The sequence below is a fragment of the Salminus brasiliensis genome, chromosome 8 (genome assembly GCF_030463535.1).
Source record: "Salminus brasiliensis chromosome 8, fSalBra1.hap2, whole genome shotgun sequence".
In the NCBI taxonomy this organism is placed as follows: domain Eukaryota; kingdom Metazoa; phylum Chordata; class Actinopteri; order Characiformes; family Bryconidae; genus Salminus; species Salminus brasiliensis.
In genome coordinates this window covers 38,205,272-38,228,272 of record NC_132885.1, presented here as the reverse complement: position 1 = coordinate 38,228,272, position 23,001 = coordinate 38,205,272, and the positions used below count along the sequence as shown (strand labels likewise).

General features: G+C 42.5%; 1 long non-coding RNA gene across 1 annotated transcript in view; it reads right to left on the bottom strand.

Annotated features, from left to right (window-relative positions):
• The window catches only part of LOC140561481 (uncharacterized), a 49,098-nt gene extending 29,390 nt beyond the window's left edge, over positions 1-19,708 (bottom strand). Inside the window, exons 1-2 of the long non-coding RNA XR_011980064.1 lie at positions 19,671-19,708; positions 2,265-2,360 (exon numbers count right to left, since the gene is read on the bottom strand). This is a non-coding gene — a long non-coding RNA (uncharacterized lncRNA). The remainder of the gene's footprint in view (positions 1-2,264; positions 2,361-19,670) is intronic.
• Between the last annotated feature and the right edge of the window lie 3,293 nt (positions 19,709-23,001).

Sequence of the window (23,001 nt, the reverse complement as noted above, 5' to 3'; positions counted from 1 at the left end):
TAATGAGCGGCTCATGATGTAGACAAACAGAGTCGAGTGACATATCTGAAGAGCTTGCTCCTTTGTCCTGCTCGGCTAATTGTCATTTATTAGAACATACATCATAACAGTGGAGGGCTGAGTGAGCCATTAGTTAGTGACACCGTTGGCAACCCTGAGGTACCCTTGAAGCACACCATTAGCGTTGCTATATGTCAGCGCTGATGGGAATTTTAAAGGTTTAGGGTTTTTTTTGGTGCATTTTTGGAACTGTACACAATGAATAGGTGGGGAAATGTCTATTTTTCTGTATGGATGACGTCTGGACTCGACTAGGCTATTTCTTTTTACGTTATGTGGCAACAATATAGCGTTTGTATCAGTCTACAGCCCAAAAGGTTCAGTGCTCATTGTCTCACACTTGTTTTCAGACCGATTGTAACTGAAGAGGCCTTTCTTAGTGGGCCTTTAAGGCTGATATAAGCAAATGTCCAGTTTCCTGCATTGATTGTGCCTCATTCAAAAAGCAGCGTGAACTGAAACACTCCTTATAACTTCAGTTTGAGGGGGCGGGGCCAAACTGTAGGCTAAATAGGCTGATCAGCCATAATGTTAGCACCACCTGCCTAATATATAAGGCGGTCCTATGTGGCTCCCTTGTGCCGCCACAACAGATCCAACCATTCAAGACATGGACTCCACAAGACTAACGTTAGCAGCAGATCCGCAGAAGTTCTGTAAGGTGTGAGATGGGGCTTCCATGGATCTCATCATGAGCTTTAGGTGGTCTTGACCCTGTCGCTGGTTCACCATGTGTCCTTTTGTATTATAGGGATCAACCACAGATCAGCCACACATATTGTGTAGGCCTCCCTCCTGTCACCAACACAGCTCCAACCTGTCAAGGCATGGACTCCATAAGACCTGTGAAGGTGTCCTGTGGTATCTGGCACCAAGTTATAAGGTCGGGCCTCCATGACCATCAATGGGCCCTGGGTGTTCATGACCCTGTCGATCGGAGTACTTTTGATAGGTAGGTAGGTTAGGTAGGTGCTGACCACAGCATACCTGGAAAACCCTGCAAGACCTGCCTGATGTACGGGTGATGTTCTGACCCACTGGACTAGCCATCACAGTTTCACTCTTGTCAGAGTGTCTGAGATTCTTCCAACACCTCCCATCACCTTCAAGAACTGACTGCTCTCTTGCTGCCTTATATATCCACCATCGACAGACGCCATTGTAGGTAAAGGGCATCAATGGTTTTCACTTCAGATGGGTGTATATGCAAATACATTGGCTTTTGAGACAGAATATATGGACTGGCCTGTTGAAGATTCCCAGTTGATGAACAATATATGTGAAGTAAGGAATGCTTGGTTTCCATTAAACCGTCCCTTTAATAATTGATTCAATCTCCTTTCTGCTGTGAATCCGAGAATGTGGAGCAGGCTTTGGCGCTGTTGGGCTTGAGCGGAGCATCTGTGGCCACTACGCACAATGGACGGCTAATTATGGGACGGACTCTGTCTCCGCGGGAGATGGCATCTCTCCTGAGACAAAATATCCCCTCAGCAGAGAGCCAATTAAAGCACAGGTCCAGGTTAGCTTGTTCCACCTGCTCCTCCATTATCTTCCAGCCTATTCCTCTCAGGATCGTCTTCTGAGTTTCATTTTTTTAGAAACGCATACATGCTCACCATGACTACAGCTCAGAAATGAGCCACAGCTATTTTATTTACCATCCAGACCCACCAGTGAACCTGAATGTGTCTTCTGAGATGTGTAGGCATTGTTAATGATGGTGAATCAGTGCTAATTCTGGGGAACTATTTTGCCTTACAACCCTCAACAGGTTCTTCCCCACCGCGAGTGCATATGGAAAATAAATAGTTTGAGGCCTAAAGCTTTTCAGAATTATGGTAAAACAGTGTCTCAGTGTATATTTATAACCATAAACTGTAATAAATGAAAGGTCTAGCTGTAATTCTACCAGGAGACTCTAATGCAGCGCCACCTTTCTTCATCCAATCACCACCACCTCCACCTGTGTTGAGAGACCTCTACTTATATCTTTTTTAGAAATGACATCACGTCTCTCCCACCTTCCTCCCCTCCGCCCCCAGTTTGGTCCTGACGACTGCTCGGGGTGGGGGGTTGTGGTAGGGAGGCTCCGCCCCCTGCCTCTAAATTCGGCAGGACCTCTGAGAGTCCCGATGTTGCAAGACCTGGGCTGATGACGGGGCCTTATTTTTCAAGATTAAATTAAGGTCTGCTGCACTCACGTCTCCAGAGTCTTCTGGTAGAACTGTCTGCGAAGGAGCTCCTAGAGACGTTAAACTCTTCAGGCGTCTGGCCTCATTCACCACCACTGCGGACATCTGAACAGATTAATTATGCAGAATTTTTTTTATAAAATATGGTGAGGATAAAACGAAGATTTATTTATGTGTGCAGTTTTAAGATTAGAGCCTTAGCAGTGTATTTAACTGCCAGCTTATTACCTATTACATAAACAGCATCAATAATAATGATAATAATAATAAAGATAAAATAACATTATTTACAATAATAACCAACAACACAAACTAACAGATATTTCAAACAGAAATCAGCAACTAATAAAATGCATTTATTTATCTACTGAAATTAAATTTCCTCATTTGTGAGGCAGCTGCCTTTAGCTTCGTAGTAAAAACCCTGGGTTTAATAAATCACTGGCCTTCAAAGAATTACAGTGTGTGCTACACCCCCCCAACCCCCTGAACCCCCGCCTTCTACTCCCCTCCCCCACGTCTGTATCTCTTCCTCTCCTTGCAATGATGAAAGGCTGCCCACCTCGACCGGTTTGAAATATCATCCCGTCTCTGTCTGCAACCCAATGCTCTGGAACAAAGGGCCTTTGCCACTATCTGTCACGGAGCCGAGGGTTACCGTGCTCGGCCAAGAGGGAAGTGGACAGAGGAACCCCCTGGACGGGGTCATGGGAACCAAGGAGCCAACAATTTTACTCTTTATACCAGGAAAGCCACCTTTGGTCATCAGAAGCTTGTATTATGAGAGGGGGGGTTGTTTTTTGAATGGTGTTTAGAATGGGTTTCCTCCATCACTCCATGCACCCTACCTGGGCTGGGAAGATGAAAGCTGGCATGTTCTTCCTATGAGAGCGTTTTCACACCTGCAGTTTAATCTGATTGGTTCGTTTGGGCAGGTGTGAATAGAGCAGTCGCACTTAGTTGTGGACCACCTCCTCTGAAGTGTCTCTGCCCAGTCCCAATAGATCTCTGGACTGGTTCGTTGGAGTGAGAACATGATCTGACCTGGATCAGACACAACTATCAGCTCTAACCTGGTATACCACCCAGATAATTGTACTACTACAGCTATGAGCAAGGGACTCAACAGAAATATGCAGCACTAGTCCAGAACACAGGACCTTTACAAAGTCCTTGACTGACTCGGACCAGAGCAGACCCTCTGTGAAAACGCCCCGTTGGTCCCATTGGACAGCTGAACAGGGCTGGAGTGGAAAGGTAACTGCCAGCTTACAGCTTATGCCCTCACTGGTTTGGATCACACTCAATCTTGTCAGTCTCAGGGTCAACGCTTACACAGTTGGGCTGGGGTTCTACCAATAATAGGGCCTACGCTTAGACAGTAGCGCCACTCAAGACACCCCACCCCCCTACAGAGTTAACTGTAATCTAAAGAGTCTCATTGGCCCATTTCGTTTCTTGTGGCTGTTGGTGCCTGATAGTAGCACAGTAGTCAGCCATAACATTAAAACCACCATCCTAAAATTGTGTAGGCTTCCCTTGTGCCGCCAAATCAGCTCTGAACTGCCGAGCCATTGACTCCACAAGACCTCCGAAGGTGTCCTGTGGTATCTGGCACCAAGGCGTTAGCAGCACATCTGCTAAGTCCTGTACGTTATGAGGTGGGGCTTCCATCACCTCATGTTGCCCTGTTGATGGTCGTTGTCCTTCCTTGGAGCACTTTTGGTAGGACATTTTACTGAACATTGCATAAATAGAACACCTCACAAAACCTGCCTGATGATTTGGAGATGTTCTGAGCCAGTCAGTTGTCTAGAACGTCACATTTTGGTTCTTGTCAAAGTGGCTCAGATTCTTACGCAGTTTACTTGCTGCTTCCAACACCGCCATCACCTCCAAGAACTGCCTGTTCACTTGCTGCCTAATATGTAGATCCACACCAGATGCAACTGGAACCAGACAATGTTCTTCACTGGTTTTAATGTTATGGCTGACCAGGGTGAATACCTGTAGTATTTACTATGGACAAAAAGCCTTTCCTGCTTCTCTGACTGGCAGCGTCTCTCACTGAGGTCTCTCTTCATCACCAGATTGCGGTAATCTTTCCCTGACTTGACTTGACCTGACCTGCAGGTCGCGGCTAAGGGAAAGAGAAGCGCATGCTGGGAGAACAAAAGAGCAAATGGTATGCAGTCGACAGACGGTGGTGAATGTCAGTGGCTTCCACAGACTGAACAAGGTCTGACGTAGAGTCCAGCTGTTGGAGGGCAGTATGGTGCTGTAATTAGAGCCTGATGATGGGAGGCCTTTGTGACTGCTATTAGTACTAATTTTAAAGGGCTCATTTCATGGAAGTTTCATACAGTCCATTCATGAAAAATAATATTGAGAACATCCACATATATCTGCCTATTCTGTCTGTCTATGGCAGTTTAGCCCCGCCCCAATCCTGGTGTTGTTATAAGGGGTGTTTCAGCCCAGATTGCTTTTTGAGGTACCAAACAGAGAAGCCAGTCGGTTGGAACCAATTCATATACAATATAGAACCATTATTGGTTATTAGAAGGTGCATTTATGGATTATTTAAGTATTTAAGTATTTGACTCAACAAGCCTATTTACAACCCTGTTATTTTACCTCAGAATGAAAACATGAGGCAGAAGTGTGGGAAGAAATAATGAGCTCAGCTTTACTGATTGGTTTACATCATCACAACGGCTCACAGTAGGCACCTAGCGTAGCATAGCATAGCTATCTTTTTAGCACTGTAACAAAAACCGGGCCGTCTTAATGTCTAGATGCATGGTGTTTAACTAGCTGGCTAAAGAGATAGTAACTGGACAGCTGGGTTAGCTTTCACCTGGCACCCACCCAGCATTTGTTCAGTTAATGGGCTTTCAAGTAGCTTTAGCTTTTTTTTTAATTTAGTTAGCATTAGCTCTCAACCTCACAAACCCCTCTCCAGTGGGTGGGGTTTAAGTAAATTTTGGGGGTGTAAATTGTCACGGTGTGTGGTGGAGCTTGGATTTAATAAAGATAAAACTAAAGAGAACAGAATACAAAGAGGTAAACAACTGGGAAACAAACCAAACACTGAAACTAACAAGATAGCAAACAAAACCAAGGCCAAACTAGACCACCGTAAACTGATCTGAACACAAACCAACCAAAATGCTCAAACAAAGGGGTACTTATACAGGGACTAACATGGGACACCTGGGACTAAAAAGGGGGCGTGGCTACAGAGGAGGCACAGGTGGGAACACTAATGAACAGGAGAGGCTAGATCAGACACGAAACAAGCAGAGTCATGTGCTTGTGAGCACATAGTTACACAAAACAGAGGCAGGCATGACACACATTTAACGAGTCAAGACTGTTGCGTAACAGTTTCAGGGGTTTTAGAATGGACCTTTTTTACCCATTTTTTGTCCACCCAGTGAACACACACACACACACTAGTGAACTAGGGGCAGTGAGCACACACAAACACCCAGAGCTGTGGGCAGCCAAATGTGGGCAGCGCCCAGGGATCAGAGAAGATGAAGGCCTTGCTTAAGGGCCCAACAGTGGCAGCTTAAGTATCAAACCCACAACCTTGTTATCAATAGCTCAAAGCTCTAACCGCTGAGCCACCACTGCCCCCAAAACATGCTTTACAGGGGATACGAACCCTCAACCTCTTGCTTATGAGACCACTACTATTGCTAACTCTATTATTCCTATTATCATTAACTAGTAATATTATTAGGCAAGCAGAAGTGTGTCCCTCTAAATCCTCGGTGTTGCCCTGTACAAGTAGTCTAGAAATGCCCCTGGTTCTTCATGACGTTTTACCAGGCAAAGAACAATTTAATGGATCTTGCTTTGCATAATGCAATTTAATGCAATTGTTTAATGCTTATTTGGGTTGTAATAGATAGTATTATTATTGTTGTTGTTGTTATTGTGGCTATTTAAACTATGATCCATGACCAAATTACATGTTTGATTGACTTTCCAACTGAAAGTAAGTGAACATAAATTCCACAAGGGCCCCACTTCTGCACACTGTAATACACAATGCTGTTTATTTGCTAAATTTAAATGTAGTATTTGGAAAAATGATCCAATCTAAAATCTAACATCCAAAAGTTGTGCAGTATTTGATATAGTCTGTTCTACTGTGTGTGCTGAATATTTTCAGTTCGATAAATAAACAGCAATTTGTACATGACCGCCTGTACCAAATCCATTAACGTCCTAAAAATGAACAGTTTTCTGCTGCTTTGCTTCAAATCTGAGGTTCACTACTACAATTAGTAGTAATGGCACATAATCATAATATCCACCAACACATCGCTCGAGTTCCAGCTATAATAGTTAACAGGGGGTTCACATTAATACCAGGAATTCCAGGCAGCTTGATACACATCTGTTCTCCATTACGACTGAAGCAGGTTGATATTCATCGCTTTGACCATGAAGCAGATGAATGAATTTGGTGAATTTGGTTGAGATGATATGCACTAGACTGTACGTTTATCTCCCTGCAGGCTGAAGATCCCTGAAATATACGGAACCACGATGAAAACCCAAATGCAGGGACAGGGTAGGTGTCTAAGGAAACACTGTATCCCCCTCAGAGTTAACATGCTAACTGCATGCCGTGCAGTCCCAGCTTGTTTAGATAAAGTTAAGATAGCGGCCTCATCCGAGTTTACTCCCGGATTAATGTGTGCACAGGCCGTTTAAATTGACTTCCAGAGCTGCTCCAATAGCCCTCACCCGTTCAATTTTGGGACCTCTCCCGCGCTCAGAGGCGATTAAGGACCTGCTCGGCCCTGTGGGCAAGATTTCACTCGCCAGAGAGTAACGGAATTCAATTCTGGCCCGAAATGATAACAGGAGCGAATGACTAAACATGGCATATCTGTGAATAATGACCTTCACATTTACTTCGGGCTGACCGGAGAGGATAATTGATCGTAATTATTTCAGGAATGGAACTGATCGTTTGATCAAGCCAGAAGTTCTGCGACAGATATGAATTAGTTCTGTTCTCTGACCAGATGGCTTTGGAAAAAGGAAATGCATGAAGGCGGGTGGTCAACCATTGGGGCGCGTTAGGCTGAAGAATCGTAATGTCCATAGGTTTCTTGTGGATATCAAAGATCTGGCAGAATGTCATGATATCTGTTTGGCTTTGTATTGCATTACTAGGCCCAAATCTAGGACAAAGTAGACAAGCAATATCCGAAGCACGTAAACATGATCCTTTTGGCCCCATGCCTAATGCCAGACGTAGCTTAGTAGGGTATGAAGCCCTCCGGCATTGAGCTGTGGAGCGGTGGAACTGTGTTCTCTGGAATGATGGTGGATTGGATAGTGCTCCATCCAGTACTTACCTATTTGGGGATTTGGGGATGATGAGGTCAGGAGGTGATCATCCAACATCTTAACCTCACTAACAACACTCTTGTCGCTGAATACAATCAAATCCTCACAGCATTGCTCTTCCAAAATCAGCATAAACTGCATAAACTGTTTTTTAATATCCTTCCTTTCAAAAGGAACAATGAATGCGCAGGTGTCCCAATACTTTTGTCCATTTAGCAGCTATATTGTAAAATAAATTGTGGACACTTGTATGTACTCGTTTGGAGATCCTTTTCCAAAACCATGTGGACATGGTGTCCTCCTCAAACCAGCCTACCTCCTCACCTCTGGATGCCAAAAGAATATGCGACAAAGCCTAGGCTGCAGCCTAGATAGGGCGGGTCCTTGGTGGGACTCCTTATTTATAGCCAATAGGTCAAACACATAGAACAGCCTAACCAGGCTGCATGGTGACGTCCATGGAAAGGTCCCGGCTGTTGCGACTGCGGTGCATTTCTTTACAATTTTTTTTAAAGGAACTCTGCTCTGGAGGCTTTGTTTTCTGCCATTTTGATGGTGCTGTTTTGTCCCATGTTGCAGAGAACTGTGGGTAATAGAGGGCGGGGAGGGTTTCAACAGTTGCGTCATCCAATTCGGTCCAAATATAGGCTGCATTTCTGGCCACACCCACAAATCAATTCAGGGCTACGTTAATATAAGAGAAATTGCGTCTGATCCGGGGGTCCAAGTCATTCGGCTTAAAGCAGCATTATGCGTGAATTGATATTTCTTGCTCCTGGGCTCCCCTTCCAGTCAGGATGTGAAATTTGCACCTTGAGCCAACCCTCCAGAAAGGCTAATGTCCATTTCTGAATTTTTGAGAGACACAGAATCATCATTGGAAGTTAAAAAAGCATGTGGACTGAGGCGGCAGAGTGACACTGCCCCATTTTACACTAATCTGACTTGGGTTATGCTGCATTACGCAATTCTTACTAGCATTATTTTGCCCACTTCTCCAGAGTTACATAGTGCAGTTAGCAGCGTGCCGATCATGACGACAGCAATGCCATTTTCCTAATAACAGGTCAGTGGAGCATCACAATGATGTTGGTGCAATTGCTACATAGTATTGCTTTAAGTCCTTACCTTACTCAAGCAATCTCAAATTTGATATTTTGGCCCAAATATTCCATTAAATATTAACCAGTCAATTTTACTCATTCGCCTGACCTTTCAGAAAGAGGCATTCAAATGCCATAGTGCATGTTAGTGTTGCTGAACACCTCTGCTCATGACTTCCAGACATAACAACTCTGTAAATGCCCCCATTATTTTGACTTAACGCTGCCGAATGTGTAATGCGTTGCTGTGGCTGCGAGGCCCATTTGCTGTGCTGGGCTGTCAGCTGTAAGTGCAGTGTAGAGGCAGGGGGTAATTGTAGCCCTGCGCGAACGCGAAAGCCCCCCGCTGACGACAGACTGCATCAGAATGCATGCGATTATCTTGCAGCTAGCAGAAGGAGGAGGAAATCACAGCTCATCCAGCACCTTTGGCACCAGATGGACTGAGAAAAATAGTATGACTTGGTGTTTGGCCTTCTGGAAATGGGGGGGTTTGATGGTGATTGTTAGTAATTACACGACCAGAATTTCGCTCCTTGACAGATTTTGGGGGGACTGGGGGAACAAATGGTGGGTTGTCCTCCGGTGATGGTGCCAGATTCTTCCAGCAGTGTTCCAGCCAGTATCACATATATCACAAGTAATGGGTTCTGGTGGGCGCGTGCTCTTCACTTACATATTATACAGTATCTGCTTATATGTTAATAAATGGACGTGATTCATGTTGTCAGCTAGGTTATTTGGCTACCCAGATACGAGGTTGGCAGTTCTGACTGTTGATTTAATGTGGTAGACAAATGTGGAGCCAAAATATGGGATTTTGAGGGAAGTGGGGGGACAGACAAACAGACTGACAGATAAAACAGACAGACCTACAGTTGTTGCACTTTGACTTAGTGGACAGTGGAATGGCTCATTTTTATTTTCCTAGGATCTTTTTAAACCCCCTTCCCAGACTCATCTGTATCTACAACCTTCTTTCTGACAGCTGCAGAGAGCTCTTTGCATCTCACCATGGTGATAACACTGACTCTATGAGATTTGAGTAAGACAGGCTCCTCCAGAATCCTCTAACCATGTTCTAGTCATATGCAGCTGATGTTCTGCACCTGATACTAATTTTAGGCTTTCATTAATATATTTTATATTATAACATATTTAAGCAAGTAGTAATAATTGTGGGGGCGTCCTAACTTTTGCCTCACAGCAAAAAACATATTTTTATTAATGACATTTTACAAAACATTTCTTCAGTTTAATTGGTTTAAATATATTACCTTAATTCCTCAGTATTGTTCTATAAGATAGATAGATATACTTATAGATAGACATACCTATAGATAAATAGGTAGATAGATAGACAAATAGATAGATAGATAAATAGATAGACCTATAGATAGATGATAGATAGATAGACCTATAGATAGATAGATAGACCTATAGATAGATAGACCTATAGATAGATATACCTATAGATAGATAGACAAATAGATAGATAGATAAATAGATAGACCCATAAATAGATAGATAGATAGATAGACCTATAGATAGATAGATAGATAGATAGATAGACCTATAGATAGATAGATAGATAGATAGATAGACCTATAGATAGATAGATAGATATTAATGGTCGCCCACTCATCCAGCCCGACCTGCTGGAAGACTGACCGCTGGGGTCCCCTCTACCTACGTACGCAGACCAGCTGCCACCCACCAGTCTGACCACCAGGCTCCCCCACCACCCATGCCAGACCAGCGGCACACCCTCCTACCACTGCTACCTGTCTAATGACCATGTTAAAACCTAAACGGACTCTGCCACTCTTAACTATCATTACTCTCATCATTCCGACCATTATATATTGTTTTACTACACCATGATTATACATTATGATTATGAATATGTACAACAGTTTAGATATATCCTAAGTGACAGTGAGAGAGAGAGAGAGAGAGAGACAGGCCAAATATACTCTCTAGGACTTCCAGGCACAGATGGCTGTTGCATCACTGAGAATGTGAACTCATGATCTCCTCCTGATAGGCCCAACGATTTGACCGCTGCGCCACTCAAGAACACCTGTACATTTTTTTTTTATAAACAGTGTACATGCCTAGGTTTACAAAAAAGGAGGCTAGCTCAAACACAGTTCATATGGAACACGTTTTCAGTTTCATTTGTAAAACAGAAAACACAGTGTGATCCTGGTGTTCATTTCTGAGAAATCATCTCAAAGCTACCACAGTGCAAAAAAACCAAGCTCCTCACAGTGTGTCTTTTTAACCCCCTGAGAAAGAGTAAGGCGTCAACATTCAGACCCCTGCTGAAAGGCCTGTGAATGTGACCTCTCTGTGATGATTCTCAGAATTAGTGTTTAATCAGAGATGGCGGATGACTCATATGCGAAACCATTCTGGGAGCTCGTGATGTGATGTCAGAGGAGTTGGCATGGTGATTTAGAGTGCACATGCAATATGTGCCTGACCCGGCACACCGTCTGTGCCTCACATAACAGTATGGTTGCTGCACACTGATGTAAACGGCTTAAAACATAAACCCCGCACAAAGCAACATAGGGCTGGGTACAGGTAAACAACCAATCTAGCACTTGGGACATACCCACACAGTAGGAAAACCCACAATACACATATGTATCTAGGCGTGGCAGTGTCGCTAGGTTAGTCTTCTCTTCCGAAAGGGCAGTTTGCACTTCTCAACATGGTCAAGACAGTCTACTATGGAGGGGGTGACCTCACTGACATGCTAATCATCCCATGATAGGCTATTCTTTTTGTGATTGTCAGAGCTACAGCTAAAAACACAACCACAGGAAACAAACAGCCTGTCCCAAATACTGTAGATCTGTAAGACAAAATCGTTATATATTGAAGTATCGCAATATTATGTCTAGTAGTAGTGTGTTGATTCTGAAAAGCACAGGACCAATTTATTTATAAATGGTTTACATTCAAAAACGGGGATTAGCGATCCTTTGGCGAGATATCATTCGTACAGCTTGATTTAGGGCGTGTTGGTGTGTCTTTGCAATCGTAACGGCATGAAAAGTGGGCCTTGCGCGGCTCGAAATGTGCATAAAAGGCATAAACTAAGCCTCTTAATTAATCATGGGTGTGATTTGTTTGAGCGTGTCTCTCAGCGTGTCTCTCGCCGCTCCCTTTAAGAGCCAGGTGCGGTCATACTGACCTTGGCAGGTAGCTATTTCAGTGGTGTAAAGCGTGGGGGGGTGTAAGAGTGTTGGGCTGCACGCGCCTGTGTTGACAATTCACTGCCAAGATAGCAACGAACGCCTGACTGCTGATGAACGTCTGACTAGACTGTTTTCAGTCAGTGGAGCTCCTCCTGTGATTTCTGTTGCTGAGATAAACAGCAATACGCCAGAAACTGACCTGAACACCCCTCAATTCGAGACCACCGCGCCCATCAGAGTAGATATATATTTACAAGCAGCGCTGCTGTTTAAACCACACCGGCAACTTAAACTACTCCTGCCAACCAGATGGTTGGTGTTTCTTTCTAATCACTGTACCGCTTATTTATTCCTTGTGTCCTAAGGCAGGCCTTGTGCACTGCCCTTGGTGCTAATGAACGCGCCCCAGAAACATGTCTTACAGATGACGTTCCTTGTGTTCAGGAAGGAGGAGATACAGCTCAGTAACCCTCATCACACTTAATGTACATCACATGGAGCTGACTGAGAATCAGGTCATTCCAGAACTGGCTGCCAAGCTAAGAGTTAGCAGATATCTAGCACCAAGTCCTGCCATACATGCAGTTATACATCATTATGACATTGCATAACAAAGCTTAAATAATTATCATGATATTGTTTATATCTGCACATGATACTGGATACATTCTTTAATTTTTACCAGCTTAACTTTTGAAAAATATGAAGAATAATCATTTTATTTATGTAAAGGAAATAATAGTAAACACTTATCGATGGCCAACAATGAGCTGAGTAATGTTAGAAATGTAGACATGAACATGAGAAATACTTATTAATAAAACATTGTGATTTGTTAATAAATTACTCATAATTAATAAATCAGAGCAGAGATCAGGATCAGGGTTGAGGACCAATGAATGTCAATGTAGCACAATATTAATATTCAAAACAAAATAATGTGTTTTTAGCCCAAGTTGTGCTCCAAAATTGGTACTTCCAATTAACCCACCCATTTGTAACTCCCCCTAGCACCAGCAATCCTCCGGCACTAGGAGAGTAAAGACTTGACATGGTAGTGGTAGCGTATTAGACCGCTGAGCCACTCGGAGCCCCTAAAATCATTTTAATCATCATAATTGTGTTTAAAGGTGCATATAATATATTTAATAGCTAAGCTATTTATTTGTGATTATTTCTAACTTTCTATTTCTAATTCTAATTAATAACCTGGGGACATAAAAGCTACCCTAAATAAAGAATAATCCTAAAATATCCTGCAATCCTGCAATATTAATGCTTAGTTGGGACATCAACACCACAATGAACTCAAAAGGCTATTTTTTAAGCTTCATTTCCACATAGGGATTGTCTGGACTGGGGAATGAACAGTCCAGCAGTCAATTGTGTTTACGCTATACATGACATTTCTATTGTAGTACCAAGAGCCCTTTGAGCTTCATGTATGGCTCGGGTTGACCCGCCATCCTTTAAGATCCACAGAAGACGAGCATCCAGGCTTTTTTCTGTCCTGCACCAAAGTGGTGGAACAAACTTCTCCTGGGTGTCCGAATGGCAGAGTCCAACACTCGCTGTCTTCAAATGCAGACTGAAGACCCTCCTCTTCCAAGAGTACTTGGACGAAGTGTAGTGTGGAGTATTGTGGTCTCCAGACTGACATTTGTCATTAGTAGCGTCTAAACTTAGAGGTATCTTTTGGATCCTAGCCTGTACAAACTAGCTAAGGGTATTTTCTGAGTACAGCGAGGCACTTTTGTAAGTCGCTCTGGAGAAGAACATCAGCCAAATGTCTTCAATGTAAATGTACATGTAAAATGCAATTATACAGACCCTTTAAGAAATACTTCAGGGGTTTATTTTGTCTTGCAGGGTTGGCATTCCCTCTAGAGCCCTGTGAGTAATGGAAGTATTGGATGTTTTTTGCATGAATACATCAAGTGCCTCAGGATGATGCTAAATTCTTTAGAGAAAGGCTGGGAGTTTCTGGTGCCGTAAGCAGGCCGCAATAGAGTGGACTGATTCACTGACAGGTTTACTGGACTTACTGGAAGAATGCAGGCTGATTTATTTCCCACAAATTCCTAAGTTGCAGCTTTCTGGACTTTACCTTGCAGTGTGGTTGATGCGAGCCACGTTAATGGGCTACATGTGGGCTGTTGTGGAAAACTAACAACACCCTAAGCCAGCTGCTAAATCACAGGTTAGCTTATCTAACACGAATAAATATGAATAAATAAATGTGTTACTCAGACTATTAAGATACTAAATGAGACGTGTGGTTTGAAAATGTGGCATTTTGCTATTAAGTGACCCCTCCGACAAGTTGCTAATGGTAGCATGTCTGGCATTTGCTAGTTAGCAATTCAACTTTAGCCAGTACTCATATAATGTCTTCTGTGGCAGGGACATTTCTGTTGCTAGCATTCGACATACACCAATCAGCCATAACAGTAACACCACCTCCTTGTTTCTCCCATTAATGTTCACGTTATTTGGACACCGTTGCTAAATAGCCTATTTATATGTGCAGCAAACCTGCAAAGTCCTGGGCAGGGGTGGTCTCAAAATTCTCAAAATTCTAATATATATACAGTATATATATATATATATATTCTGACTGTATATTGTATAACGTATATAATTGTATAATGTACTGTTGGAGTCAGAGTAACCAGAGCTGAGCAGCTTTCTAATATGCTAACATTAGCTAACATTAATAGATGGAAGTAACCATGCAATATCACATTAACAGTGTGTGGTACTGTATCAATGTGTCGTGCAATGATGTTAGCATGTGGCTAATAGGCTAGCTTGATGCTAACAAAGCAAATCAAAGCAAAGCAAATCTAAATATTTTTAATTTTTAAATATAAATGTAAGGCATGTGCTACTCCATATTTTTGATAGATTGAAAAATGTATCACATTGAGTTGCATTGTATCAAAATTAAATTATTAATAATGAGGTATAATTAACAGACCTTTTAATACTAATAAAACTAATGGTCCCATCTACTCTGTCCTGTTTACAGTTAGTCAGCTATCAATTACTCTGATCATTCAATTTAATGCATTTTTGATGCACTCTCACCAGCCACTCGGCCATGGTTGGGAGCAGATGGTCGAGTGGTGTGGTGACCAGTTGTGTGCTTTGGGTCCCAGGTGTTACGCAGCAAATCGAGGAGGAAACCATTTGCCCGTCCATCCGTGAGCCTAGCTTTGCATGTTTCTGTCAGCCATCTGTATGTAAACTTGGCCATGGCCGCTATACAGCCTGCTACAACCATCGTGAAGCTCGTTTTTGGGCTGGCCTTGTTACAGACCAGACGTTCTTTGTTCCAGACCACTTGAGATCCAGTGCTTAGGATGAGGAGCAAAAAGCTTTTGCTACAGCCATCTATTGATTTAGCATTAATGATGAGTTGCACTCCACACGGTTGGTGCTACTCATTATTCACCAGAGGCTGATACAGCTAAAAACTGGACAAACACTTCCTACGGCTAAGGCTGCCAAACTGGATTTGTGAAACAATGGGCTACTCAATCACATATGTGAAGCAGCCTGCAGAAACCCTGTACAATTTAGGGCTTTTTTGGATCTTTCTTTATAAAAAAATTAACTACAAACTGAGTAAATTGTGTTTAATTGCAGTCAATGTTTATTATATTTTATCAGGAGGCAAAAAAACACCTTAATTTTACCTGGGCTGGAACGCTGCTACTGTACTATGGAACTTCGGTGGGGCTGCATAAGACCTCTCTCCAGAACTGCTGTGTAACTCCAGTTATATTAGTGTAAAATCCTGTAACATCAACCTACCACCTCAGCCCACATGCTTCTTTCCCTTCAGGTGTTGTTTTGCTTCATTATCAAATGCACGTGTACAGCTGTCCATGGGGGGGAGCATGATTTGTATTTATGGCTGTGGAGTAAATGTCAATCACACTCCCCTCCTCTAGGGGGTGCCCAGGAGCCACGAATATGACTTCTCGCATAAGGCTGCTTTAACAGACATAAATCAAAAAGACTTTCGCAACAGATGATGCGCAAAGACCACAGATTTATGTAACATCAGTAGCTGGGGAAGGACGCTGAAAGCGATGTGCGAGGTTGCAAAAGCTGGGGAAGTGAGCGGTTATTCATGCTAGGCTAAAAGTTAACATTAGCCCACAGAACATTACCGTAGTATTTCTGTTACAGGGCTAAAAAGCAACGCTACAACTGTGCTAATGTTGTGGCTAGGCATGCTGATCAAGCTGTTCATCCAGATGAAAAAAATATATACTGATCTAGCTGAGCTGGTTGAATGTGATTTCGGTCATGCTGGTCTTGCTGGTCTACCATCTTGGTCAAGCTTGGACATTCTGCTCGTCTAGTTTGGAACACTAACAACAACATAAGCCACCTGCTAAATCACAGGTTAGCATATCTAACACATAAATGAATAGATAAATGTGTTACTCAGACTTTTAAGATACTAAATGGGACATGTGGTTTGAAAACGTGGCATTTTGCTATCAAGTGACCCCACCGACAAGTTGCTAATGGTAGCATGTCTGGCATTAGCAATTGAACTTTAGCCAATACTCTTCTAAGGTCTTCTGTGGCAGCGACGTTGATAACATTAAAGATGAAGTTCTATTCATCATACACCAATCAGCCATAACATTAACACCACCTCCTTGTTTCTCCCAGTAATGTTCGCGTTATTTGGACACGTTGCTAAATAACTTATTTATACGTGCAGCAAACCCGGTCCCGGGCAGGGGTGGTCTCAAAATTCTAATATAAATATGTTCTAATATAAATATGTATATATATACACACACAAACACACACACACACACACACACACAGGTAGAAGAGCCCAAGAGCCCTCTAGCTCAACTAGCTTGACCAGCATGGGCTGGTTTTTCCAGCAGGGCTGCTAGTTGCACTTCTATTTGAATGATTCCTGAATGGTCTTTTCTCCTTTCTCACATGATTTGAACATACCCTCTTCAGAAGATGAAGCTCTTAATTATTGATTGGGGAAACCATGACGCAGACTATATAATTCAGACACATTGATCGTCTCTGGTTTTGTGCCCACGTCGAAACTCGGCTGTGAATATGACTTGTCAATAACACTGTCTCCCATTGATTTTGCTCTGGCTCATGAAATTTTCATAACCAGAAATGGGTGAATCCAAAGCACATGCGGGCCAAAGCCTTGGAGAGCAGCTTGATTCCAAGGTGGACCAGCCGTGGTGCAGCAAGCACCGAAGATCAGTAATTAACAGCAGTGATGTGAACGAGCGCATGAGTCCCATGTTTTTCACAGCATGGTTTCGGATCCGTGTCAGTTATGTTCTAGGTGGGTCCTGAGGGAACGGGGAGTTTTTAGTCTCGTCTGTACGCCACGACTGTCAAAACAGCGTTCGCCACGACGCAGCCGAGGAACTATGCAAAAACCTCACAAGAGATTCTGAGCAGCGAGCTGCGTTCGGTGGATGCAGGGGGTGGGGGGTGCTGGGGCGATGAGGGGGTATTGATAGAAAACTTTTCTTTGTCATCTTCTTAAGCCCTAAGCACAAACAGACTGTCGCCATGGTTACATCCGCAGCTCGCAGGAAATTCCCATCTGTGAAGCTGTGCATGGCAAACAGTTAGGCCGCTGCCAAACTGGTGTGTAGTCTTCGTCGTACGCGCCCATCTCTCTCGGGCTAATGTGAATGCTCCACTTTTAATATATTAATATAGCTGCTGGGTTCTGCAGGGTTTTTGATTACAGCATTTTTAGCACTTTCATAGTCACCCAATTACAAAAAAATATATATATATATATATATATATATATATATATATATATATATATATATATATATATATATATATATATATATATATATATATAATTTATTTATTTTAACCATGTACCCTACTGGTCAAAAAATTTAGAACACTCCAAAAGTCCACTGAATAACTTGCAATGATACAATGCCCTGTGGCCTCAAATAGTACAAAGTTGGGCAGCAAACTGCCAGGCCTTTTGAGTAAAATGAATTAAAACGATGTGGATTCTGAGGAAAAAGAGCCTTTTTTCAGGGAACCATTTTAAGGAAGGCTTTGACAGCTAATGCAAACAATTTAGAATTTACAACCCCGTTATCTATATAAAATCAGTGTAGGAACTGTGTTAGGAGACTCTGCACTGCTGCATTTCGAGGTCATTGCGCAATCAGATTCCAGAGTCCTTTGAGAAATTACAAATTAAGACCGACTGTTGTGAAGAGTTTCCTACACCAAAAAGCTCTTTAAAACTAGATGAAACTAAAGAGGTCTGGTACAGGAAAAGGTCTGACAGACTGACAAACATCCACAACGCCCTCAGAAGACGAGTTTCTGAGAGTCAACACCTTGTTTGATAGGCAGCTCTCATGACAACACCTGGTAGCACATCTTAACACTGGGCCAAGTCTCGGTTTCAGCTGTGAAGAGAAGGCTTGGAGCTGCAGGTTTGACTGCAGGTGGGGTGGCGGTAAGAAAGACCACGCTAAGATGGCAAAACAGTGGACTACTGAACAAAAATTGTGGGTGTTCTAAAACTTTTGACCGGTAGTGTTTTTATTTATTTTTGGAAGAGTGTATTGTTCTAGGAACCATATTTCTTCCCCTGTTAATATTTCAGCTCAGTCCAGTCACTCTGTAAGTGGTTCCATTCAATATTTAAGACGCAGTGTAGAACCTAAAGAGGCTAAACGTTCAGAATCCATATCTAAAAGACTGGAGAACCGCTGAGAGAATTTGAAGGCTCTGATTGATTTTTTTGATGGAAATCCATGCTGTGAGCAGACAGGCCTCTGATGAGTTGGAGTGAAATGATCCAGCTGTATGCATAATACAATAACGTCCTAATAAACCTAATAAACATATTAATGACCTGGGTCTATGTTGTGCGCTGTGCCTCTGCAAGGTTAACTGGGTACCACTTAAGGTTTGTTTATGCCGTTATGACGTTAAATACGAATACAAATATGGGCGAAGTCTTCTGTCCGAACTCTGCATTCATTGCGTCCATACTTGTGCACACTTTCTGAAAGCTTATGGATATGGATACCAGAAAATTTGCACAAATACGGACGAAATGAACACAAATTACGGACAGAAGCCTTCGGCCGTATCCGTATTCTTATTTCACGGTGAGCATAAATGAGCCTTAAGTGGAGCCCAGTGGAGCCCAGTGGCAGTGTAGGCAATAGTTCCAGCAAACCACGACCACTGCCACATGGACACGACATAGAAAACAAACTTCCGGTGGAACATTTACGCCGTTATTTAGCCGTTTACACTGCTTTCATCTTTTTTGTAGTAAATACATGATCACAATGTCCTTCACCGTCATCATGTTTGTTGTTGTCAGAAATGTCTGACTCTGATTGGCTCTGACTGAAACATTATTTTCTACATTTTAACCAACGTTAGTTTATTATTTTTGTTTTCTAAAATTTTAGAGTTTTGTTGTAGAGGCTTGTTGACATACACCTGCCTAGCACTCTGAACATTAAAGTGACTAGCAGGAGAAGGCTTAGCATATAGCAATGTGTTTTCACATAGCTGGTTCCTCAGTTTTGAATGTAATTGAGAAATGGCAGTTAACAGGAAAGGTGAACATCCTCCAAGTAAGGTTGAGATGATAGAAAGTCAAATAAAAACCCCTGCTTGACTGCAAAAGGCCTCACCTTTAAAGATTTAGTAGATTCTGGAGTAGAGGTGTACTGTTCTACTGTGCAGCAGCACCTGCACAAATATGACAAATATTCATGGAAGAGTCCTGTGGACTAACAACATTATAATAGCATTCTGAAAATAATGTGTACAGAACACCTTTCCAACTGTTAAGCCATGGGTGGATCAGTTGTATTTTGGTCTTGTGTTGTAGCCAGTGACACAGGGAATTCTCTGGACTGAATTCAATAGCAGCAAATTTTTGAAGCAAACATCTCACCATCTGTAAAAATAATAATAATAATGATTCTACACTTCAAAATCCACAATGGACTACGTCAAGAGGCGTACGCTCAAGGTTTTGCTATGGCCCTCTCAAGTCCACTGATGTAAACAGTCACGAAAATCAGTAGATAAACATGGAAAGAGCAGTGCAGCAAGACCTGCCCAAGACTGCCATAGAACTAGAAGCTTTTTACTGGAAGAATGAGCACAAGTACACAAAGATGAACAAGAAAAAGACAGCTGCTTCAGTACAGTACTCAGTGTAGGTTTTTTTCCAGGAAGGTTGAGTCAGAAATACTTTAGTTTCGGGAATAACAGAGATTACCTCACAGTGTTAACCTGCTGATGACGAATAGCTGATGGAATCAATCCTCCCTGCATTCAGCTGAACTGTGTGTCCAGTCTAGATAAATCTGTGATTGTCTGAGAACTCTGTATGCTCGTTATGCACTGTACATCTCTAGATAACACTGCCTGAATCAAGGTAAAATTATACAACAGTTAGTGCAGCCTGCACACTTCGATTGGTTGAAGAGTGTTCTTACCTGTGTTACATCTGATAACAGCATGCCTGCATCACCACCGGATGCTAAGATCTGCCAACAAGACAATGCATGGGGTGGAGAAGTGAGGATGGTTCAGGTGGTGGCCTTGTGGAACTGTGTTGGGAAACAGGAAATGTGGAGAAGAAATGTCCAACCTCTGTAAGAATATTAATTTATTACAATACAAAATCCAATTTGACCAATCAGAACCTTCCTAAGTAAACCGCAAATGGCATTGGAAATGCAAAACAGTTGAACCTTCATGCAGAACCTTCAGGGCCGTCTAATAATTTCAGGGTATTAAAAAATACACACGTCATTTCAAGTCTTATTCTACTGTTACGTTGTGGTTGGGTTACATTGTAGAACCAATAGAAGGACAACTGGCCAACCAGGACTTTATCTCCTGTAGTGTCTAGACAGATACGACCCAGCGAGCTCTCCTACTAGTTAGGACTTCAGCAGAACTGAGGAATCAACCAATCACATTCTTCCACCATCTGGAAGTCCTACATACCAAGATTCAGTCAGGATTCAGTTGTAAGAAATGGAAAACTGTGCCAGGGCTCGACATTGTGTCCTGAAAAACAGACAAACTGGTCAAGCTGGTTAAGCTCTTAAGCATAGAACATATTTTTGGTTGAGTTTGACGGTTTAACTGGTCTACAAGCATGACCAGCTTTACCTAGCTGGTCAAGCACCATGATCCAGAAAGACCACGCTAGTCGACCAGCATGACTAGCGTCACCAAGCTGGACATCCAGTATGACCAAGCTCGACAATCAACATTACCAAAATCAAATTTAACATACACTGTGCTGGTCAAGAGCTGGTTAACCAGTTAGCTTACCAGCATGGGGTATGTTTTTGTCTGGATGACCGGTTTTTCCAACACCTTGACCATTAAAGACCAGCTCAGACCTTCTGAAACCAGCTACCAGCAAAAGCTGGCCTTGAGCTGGATTTCTCAGCTCAGGGTTATTATTGTCTTTGACAAATGTAAAACGTTAAGACGTTAATCTAAAACTCTCAAAAAAATGGCAGTTTATTGCAGTTAGCTTGCTGCTAACATACTACTGGAATCCTGTGAAGGAAGCTATCGAATTAGCATTGCTGTCATTGTTTTTATGGCCTAAAACCTAAAGGCTTGGGTCTATCATGGTTCACCACTGATAAAACCACATAAAATCACACCTGCAACCAAAGTACAGCCCCGATTTTATTAGCAGTAACACAGAACCTCGTGTGTTTCGTCACAGCCACTCCCGAGCTGCGTCTGCCAGACTACCAGAGCGTAGACTCATAACCTTCCTCTACATCCTTATTTAGCCATGCTGAGGCATTCGATGGGACAGAGTGAACCTCCTGCATGAAATATTTCAAAGTTGCGTAAGAGACACCTCTGAGTAAGTGAAGTCTTGTGGGTCAGGCTGAGTGCTACTGGTCTGCTGCACTCCATGTCCTGAAAATAAGGGAAATGCCATTCACTTAGTACTTTTCTTCCCTGTCTGGTGTTTTCTCTGACTCACCTGCATCTCGTGTCTTTTAGTCCAATGACCTCCCGCTCCCGGATGGCGCTCTCGTGAGTGTGTTTCCATCGGCTTAGAGTCTTAGTCATGTCTTCATCTGTAATTTAAGGACTCCTTGAAGGGTTATTTGCCCGGCATGACTTTGGCACTATGAATTTTGCACAGCCCATCAGTGCACTGAGTGACAGTCAATTCAGATCAGTGACAGTGAGGTTAAAGCCCCCCATATACGTTGACCCCAACCCTCAGCACAACTGAATACAAATGAACTAAAGCTCTGAAAATCAGTTCGTGTAAAATGTAGGACTTAAAGGGGTGGTTCACTAAAGGTCAAGTTCACACAATGTTCCCACAACCCTGATCTAATCAGTTGGCCAATATATGTTTAATATCTGAGGGCTGCTTATTTAGTTTTGCTTGGGGACAGCAAGCTAATGTAGCTAAAAAGTGATGAAAGCCCCGGTCACCAAAAGTCTGCTTGTAAAAATCCCTTAATCTTAATCAATTCCCACTTCATACAGTCTGTATGTGGAAATATACTTTTTATTCTTTTGTTAATGCACTGTTTTTGTGACGTTGTAACACATTTATGTGGAAAGAAAAATGTTAACATAAGAAAAAAAACATATTAAAGCAGCAGTATGTAGAATTTTTACCAAAATCACATTGATAGGTACTGACCACTGCAGTCTAGCCATCACAATTTGGTTCTTGTCCAAGTGGCTCAGATCCTTATGCTTGCCCATTTGACAGGTAATAAGTGTCATTCTCTTTACATGTAAGTGGTTTTAATGTTATGGCTGATCTGGCTGATATATTTTCCTTTATATATAAATATCAATAGGACATTGATACACTGATTGCTTTGGCTCAAAGTCTTCAAATTCATGTAAAACGACCAGAACTAGCATTCATGTGTTTTCCTTTGAGACAAAGGAGAACGAATAGCAGCATCTGCCTGCCTGGGCTCGTCGACGGTTTTGTCC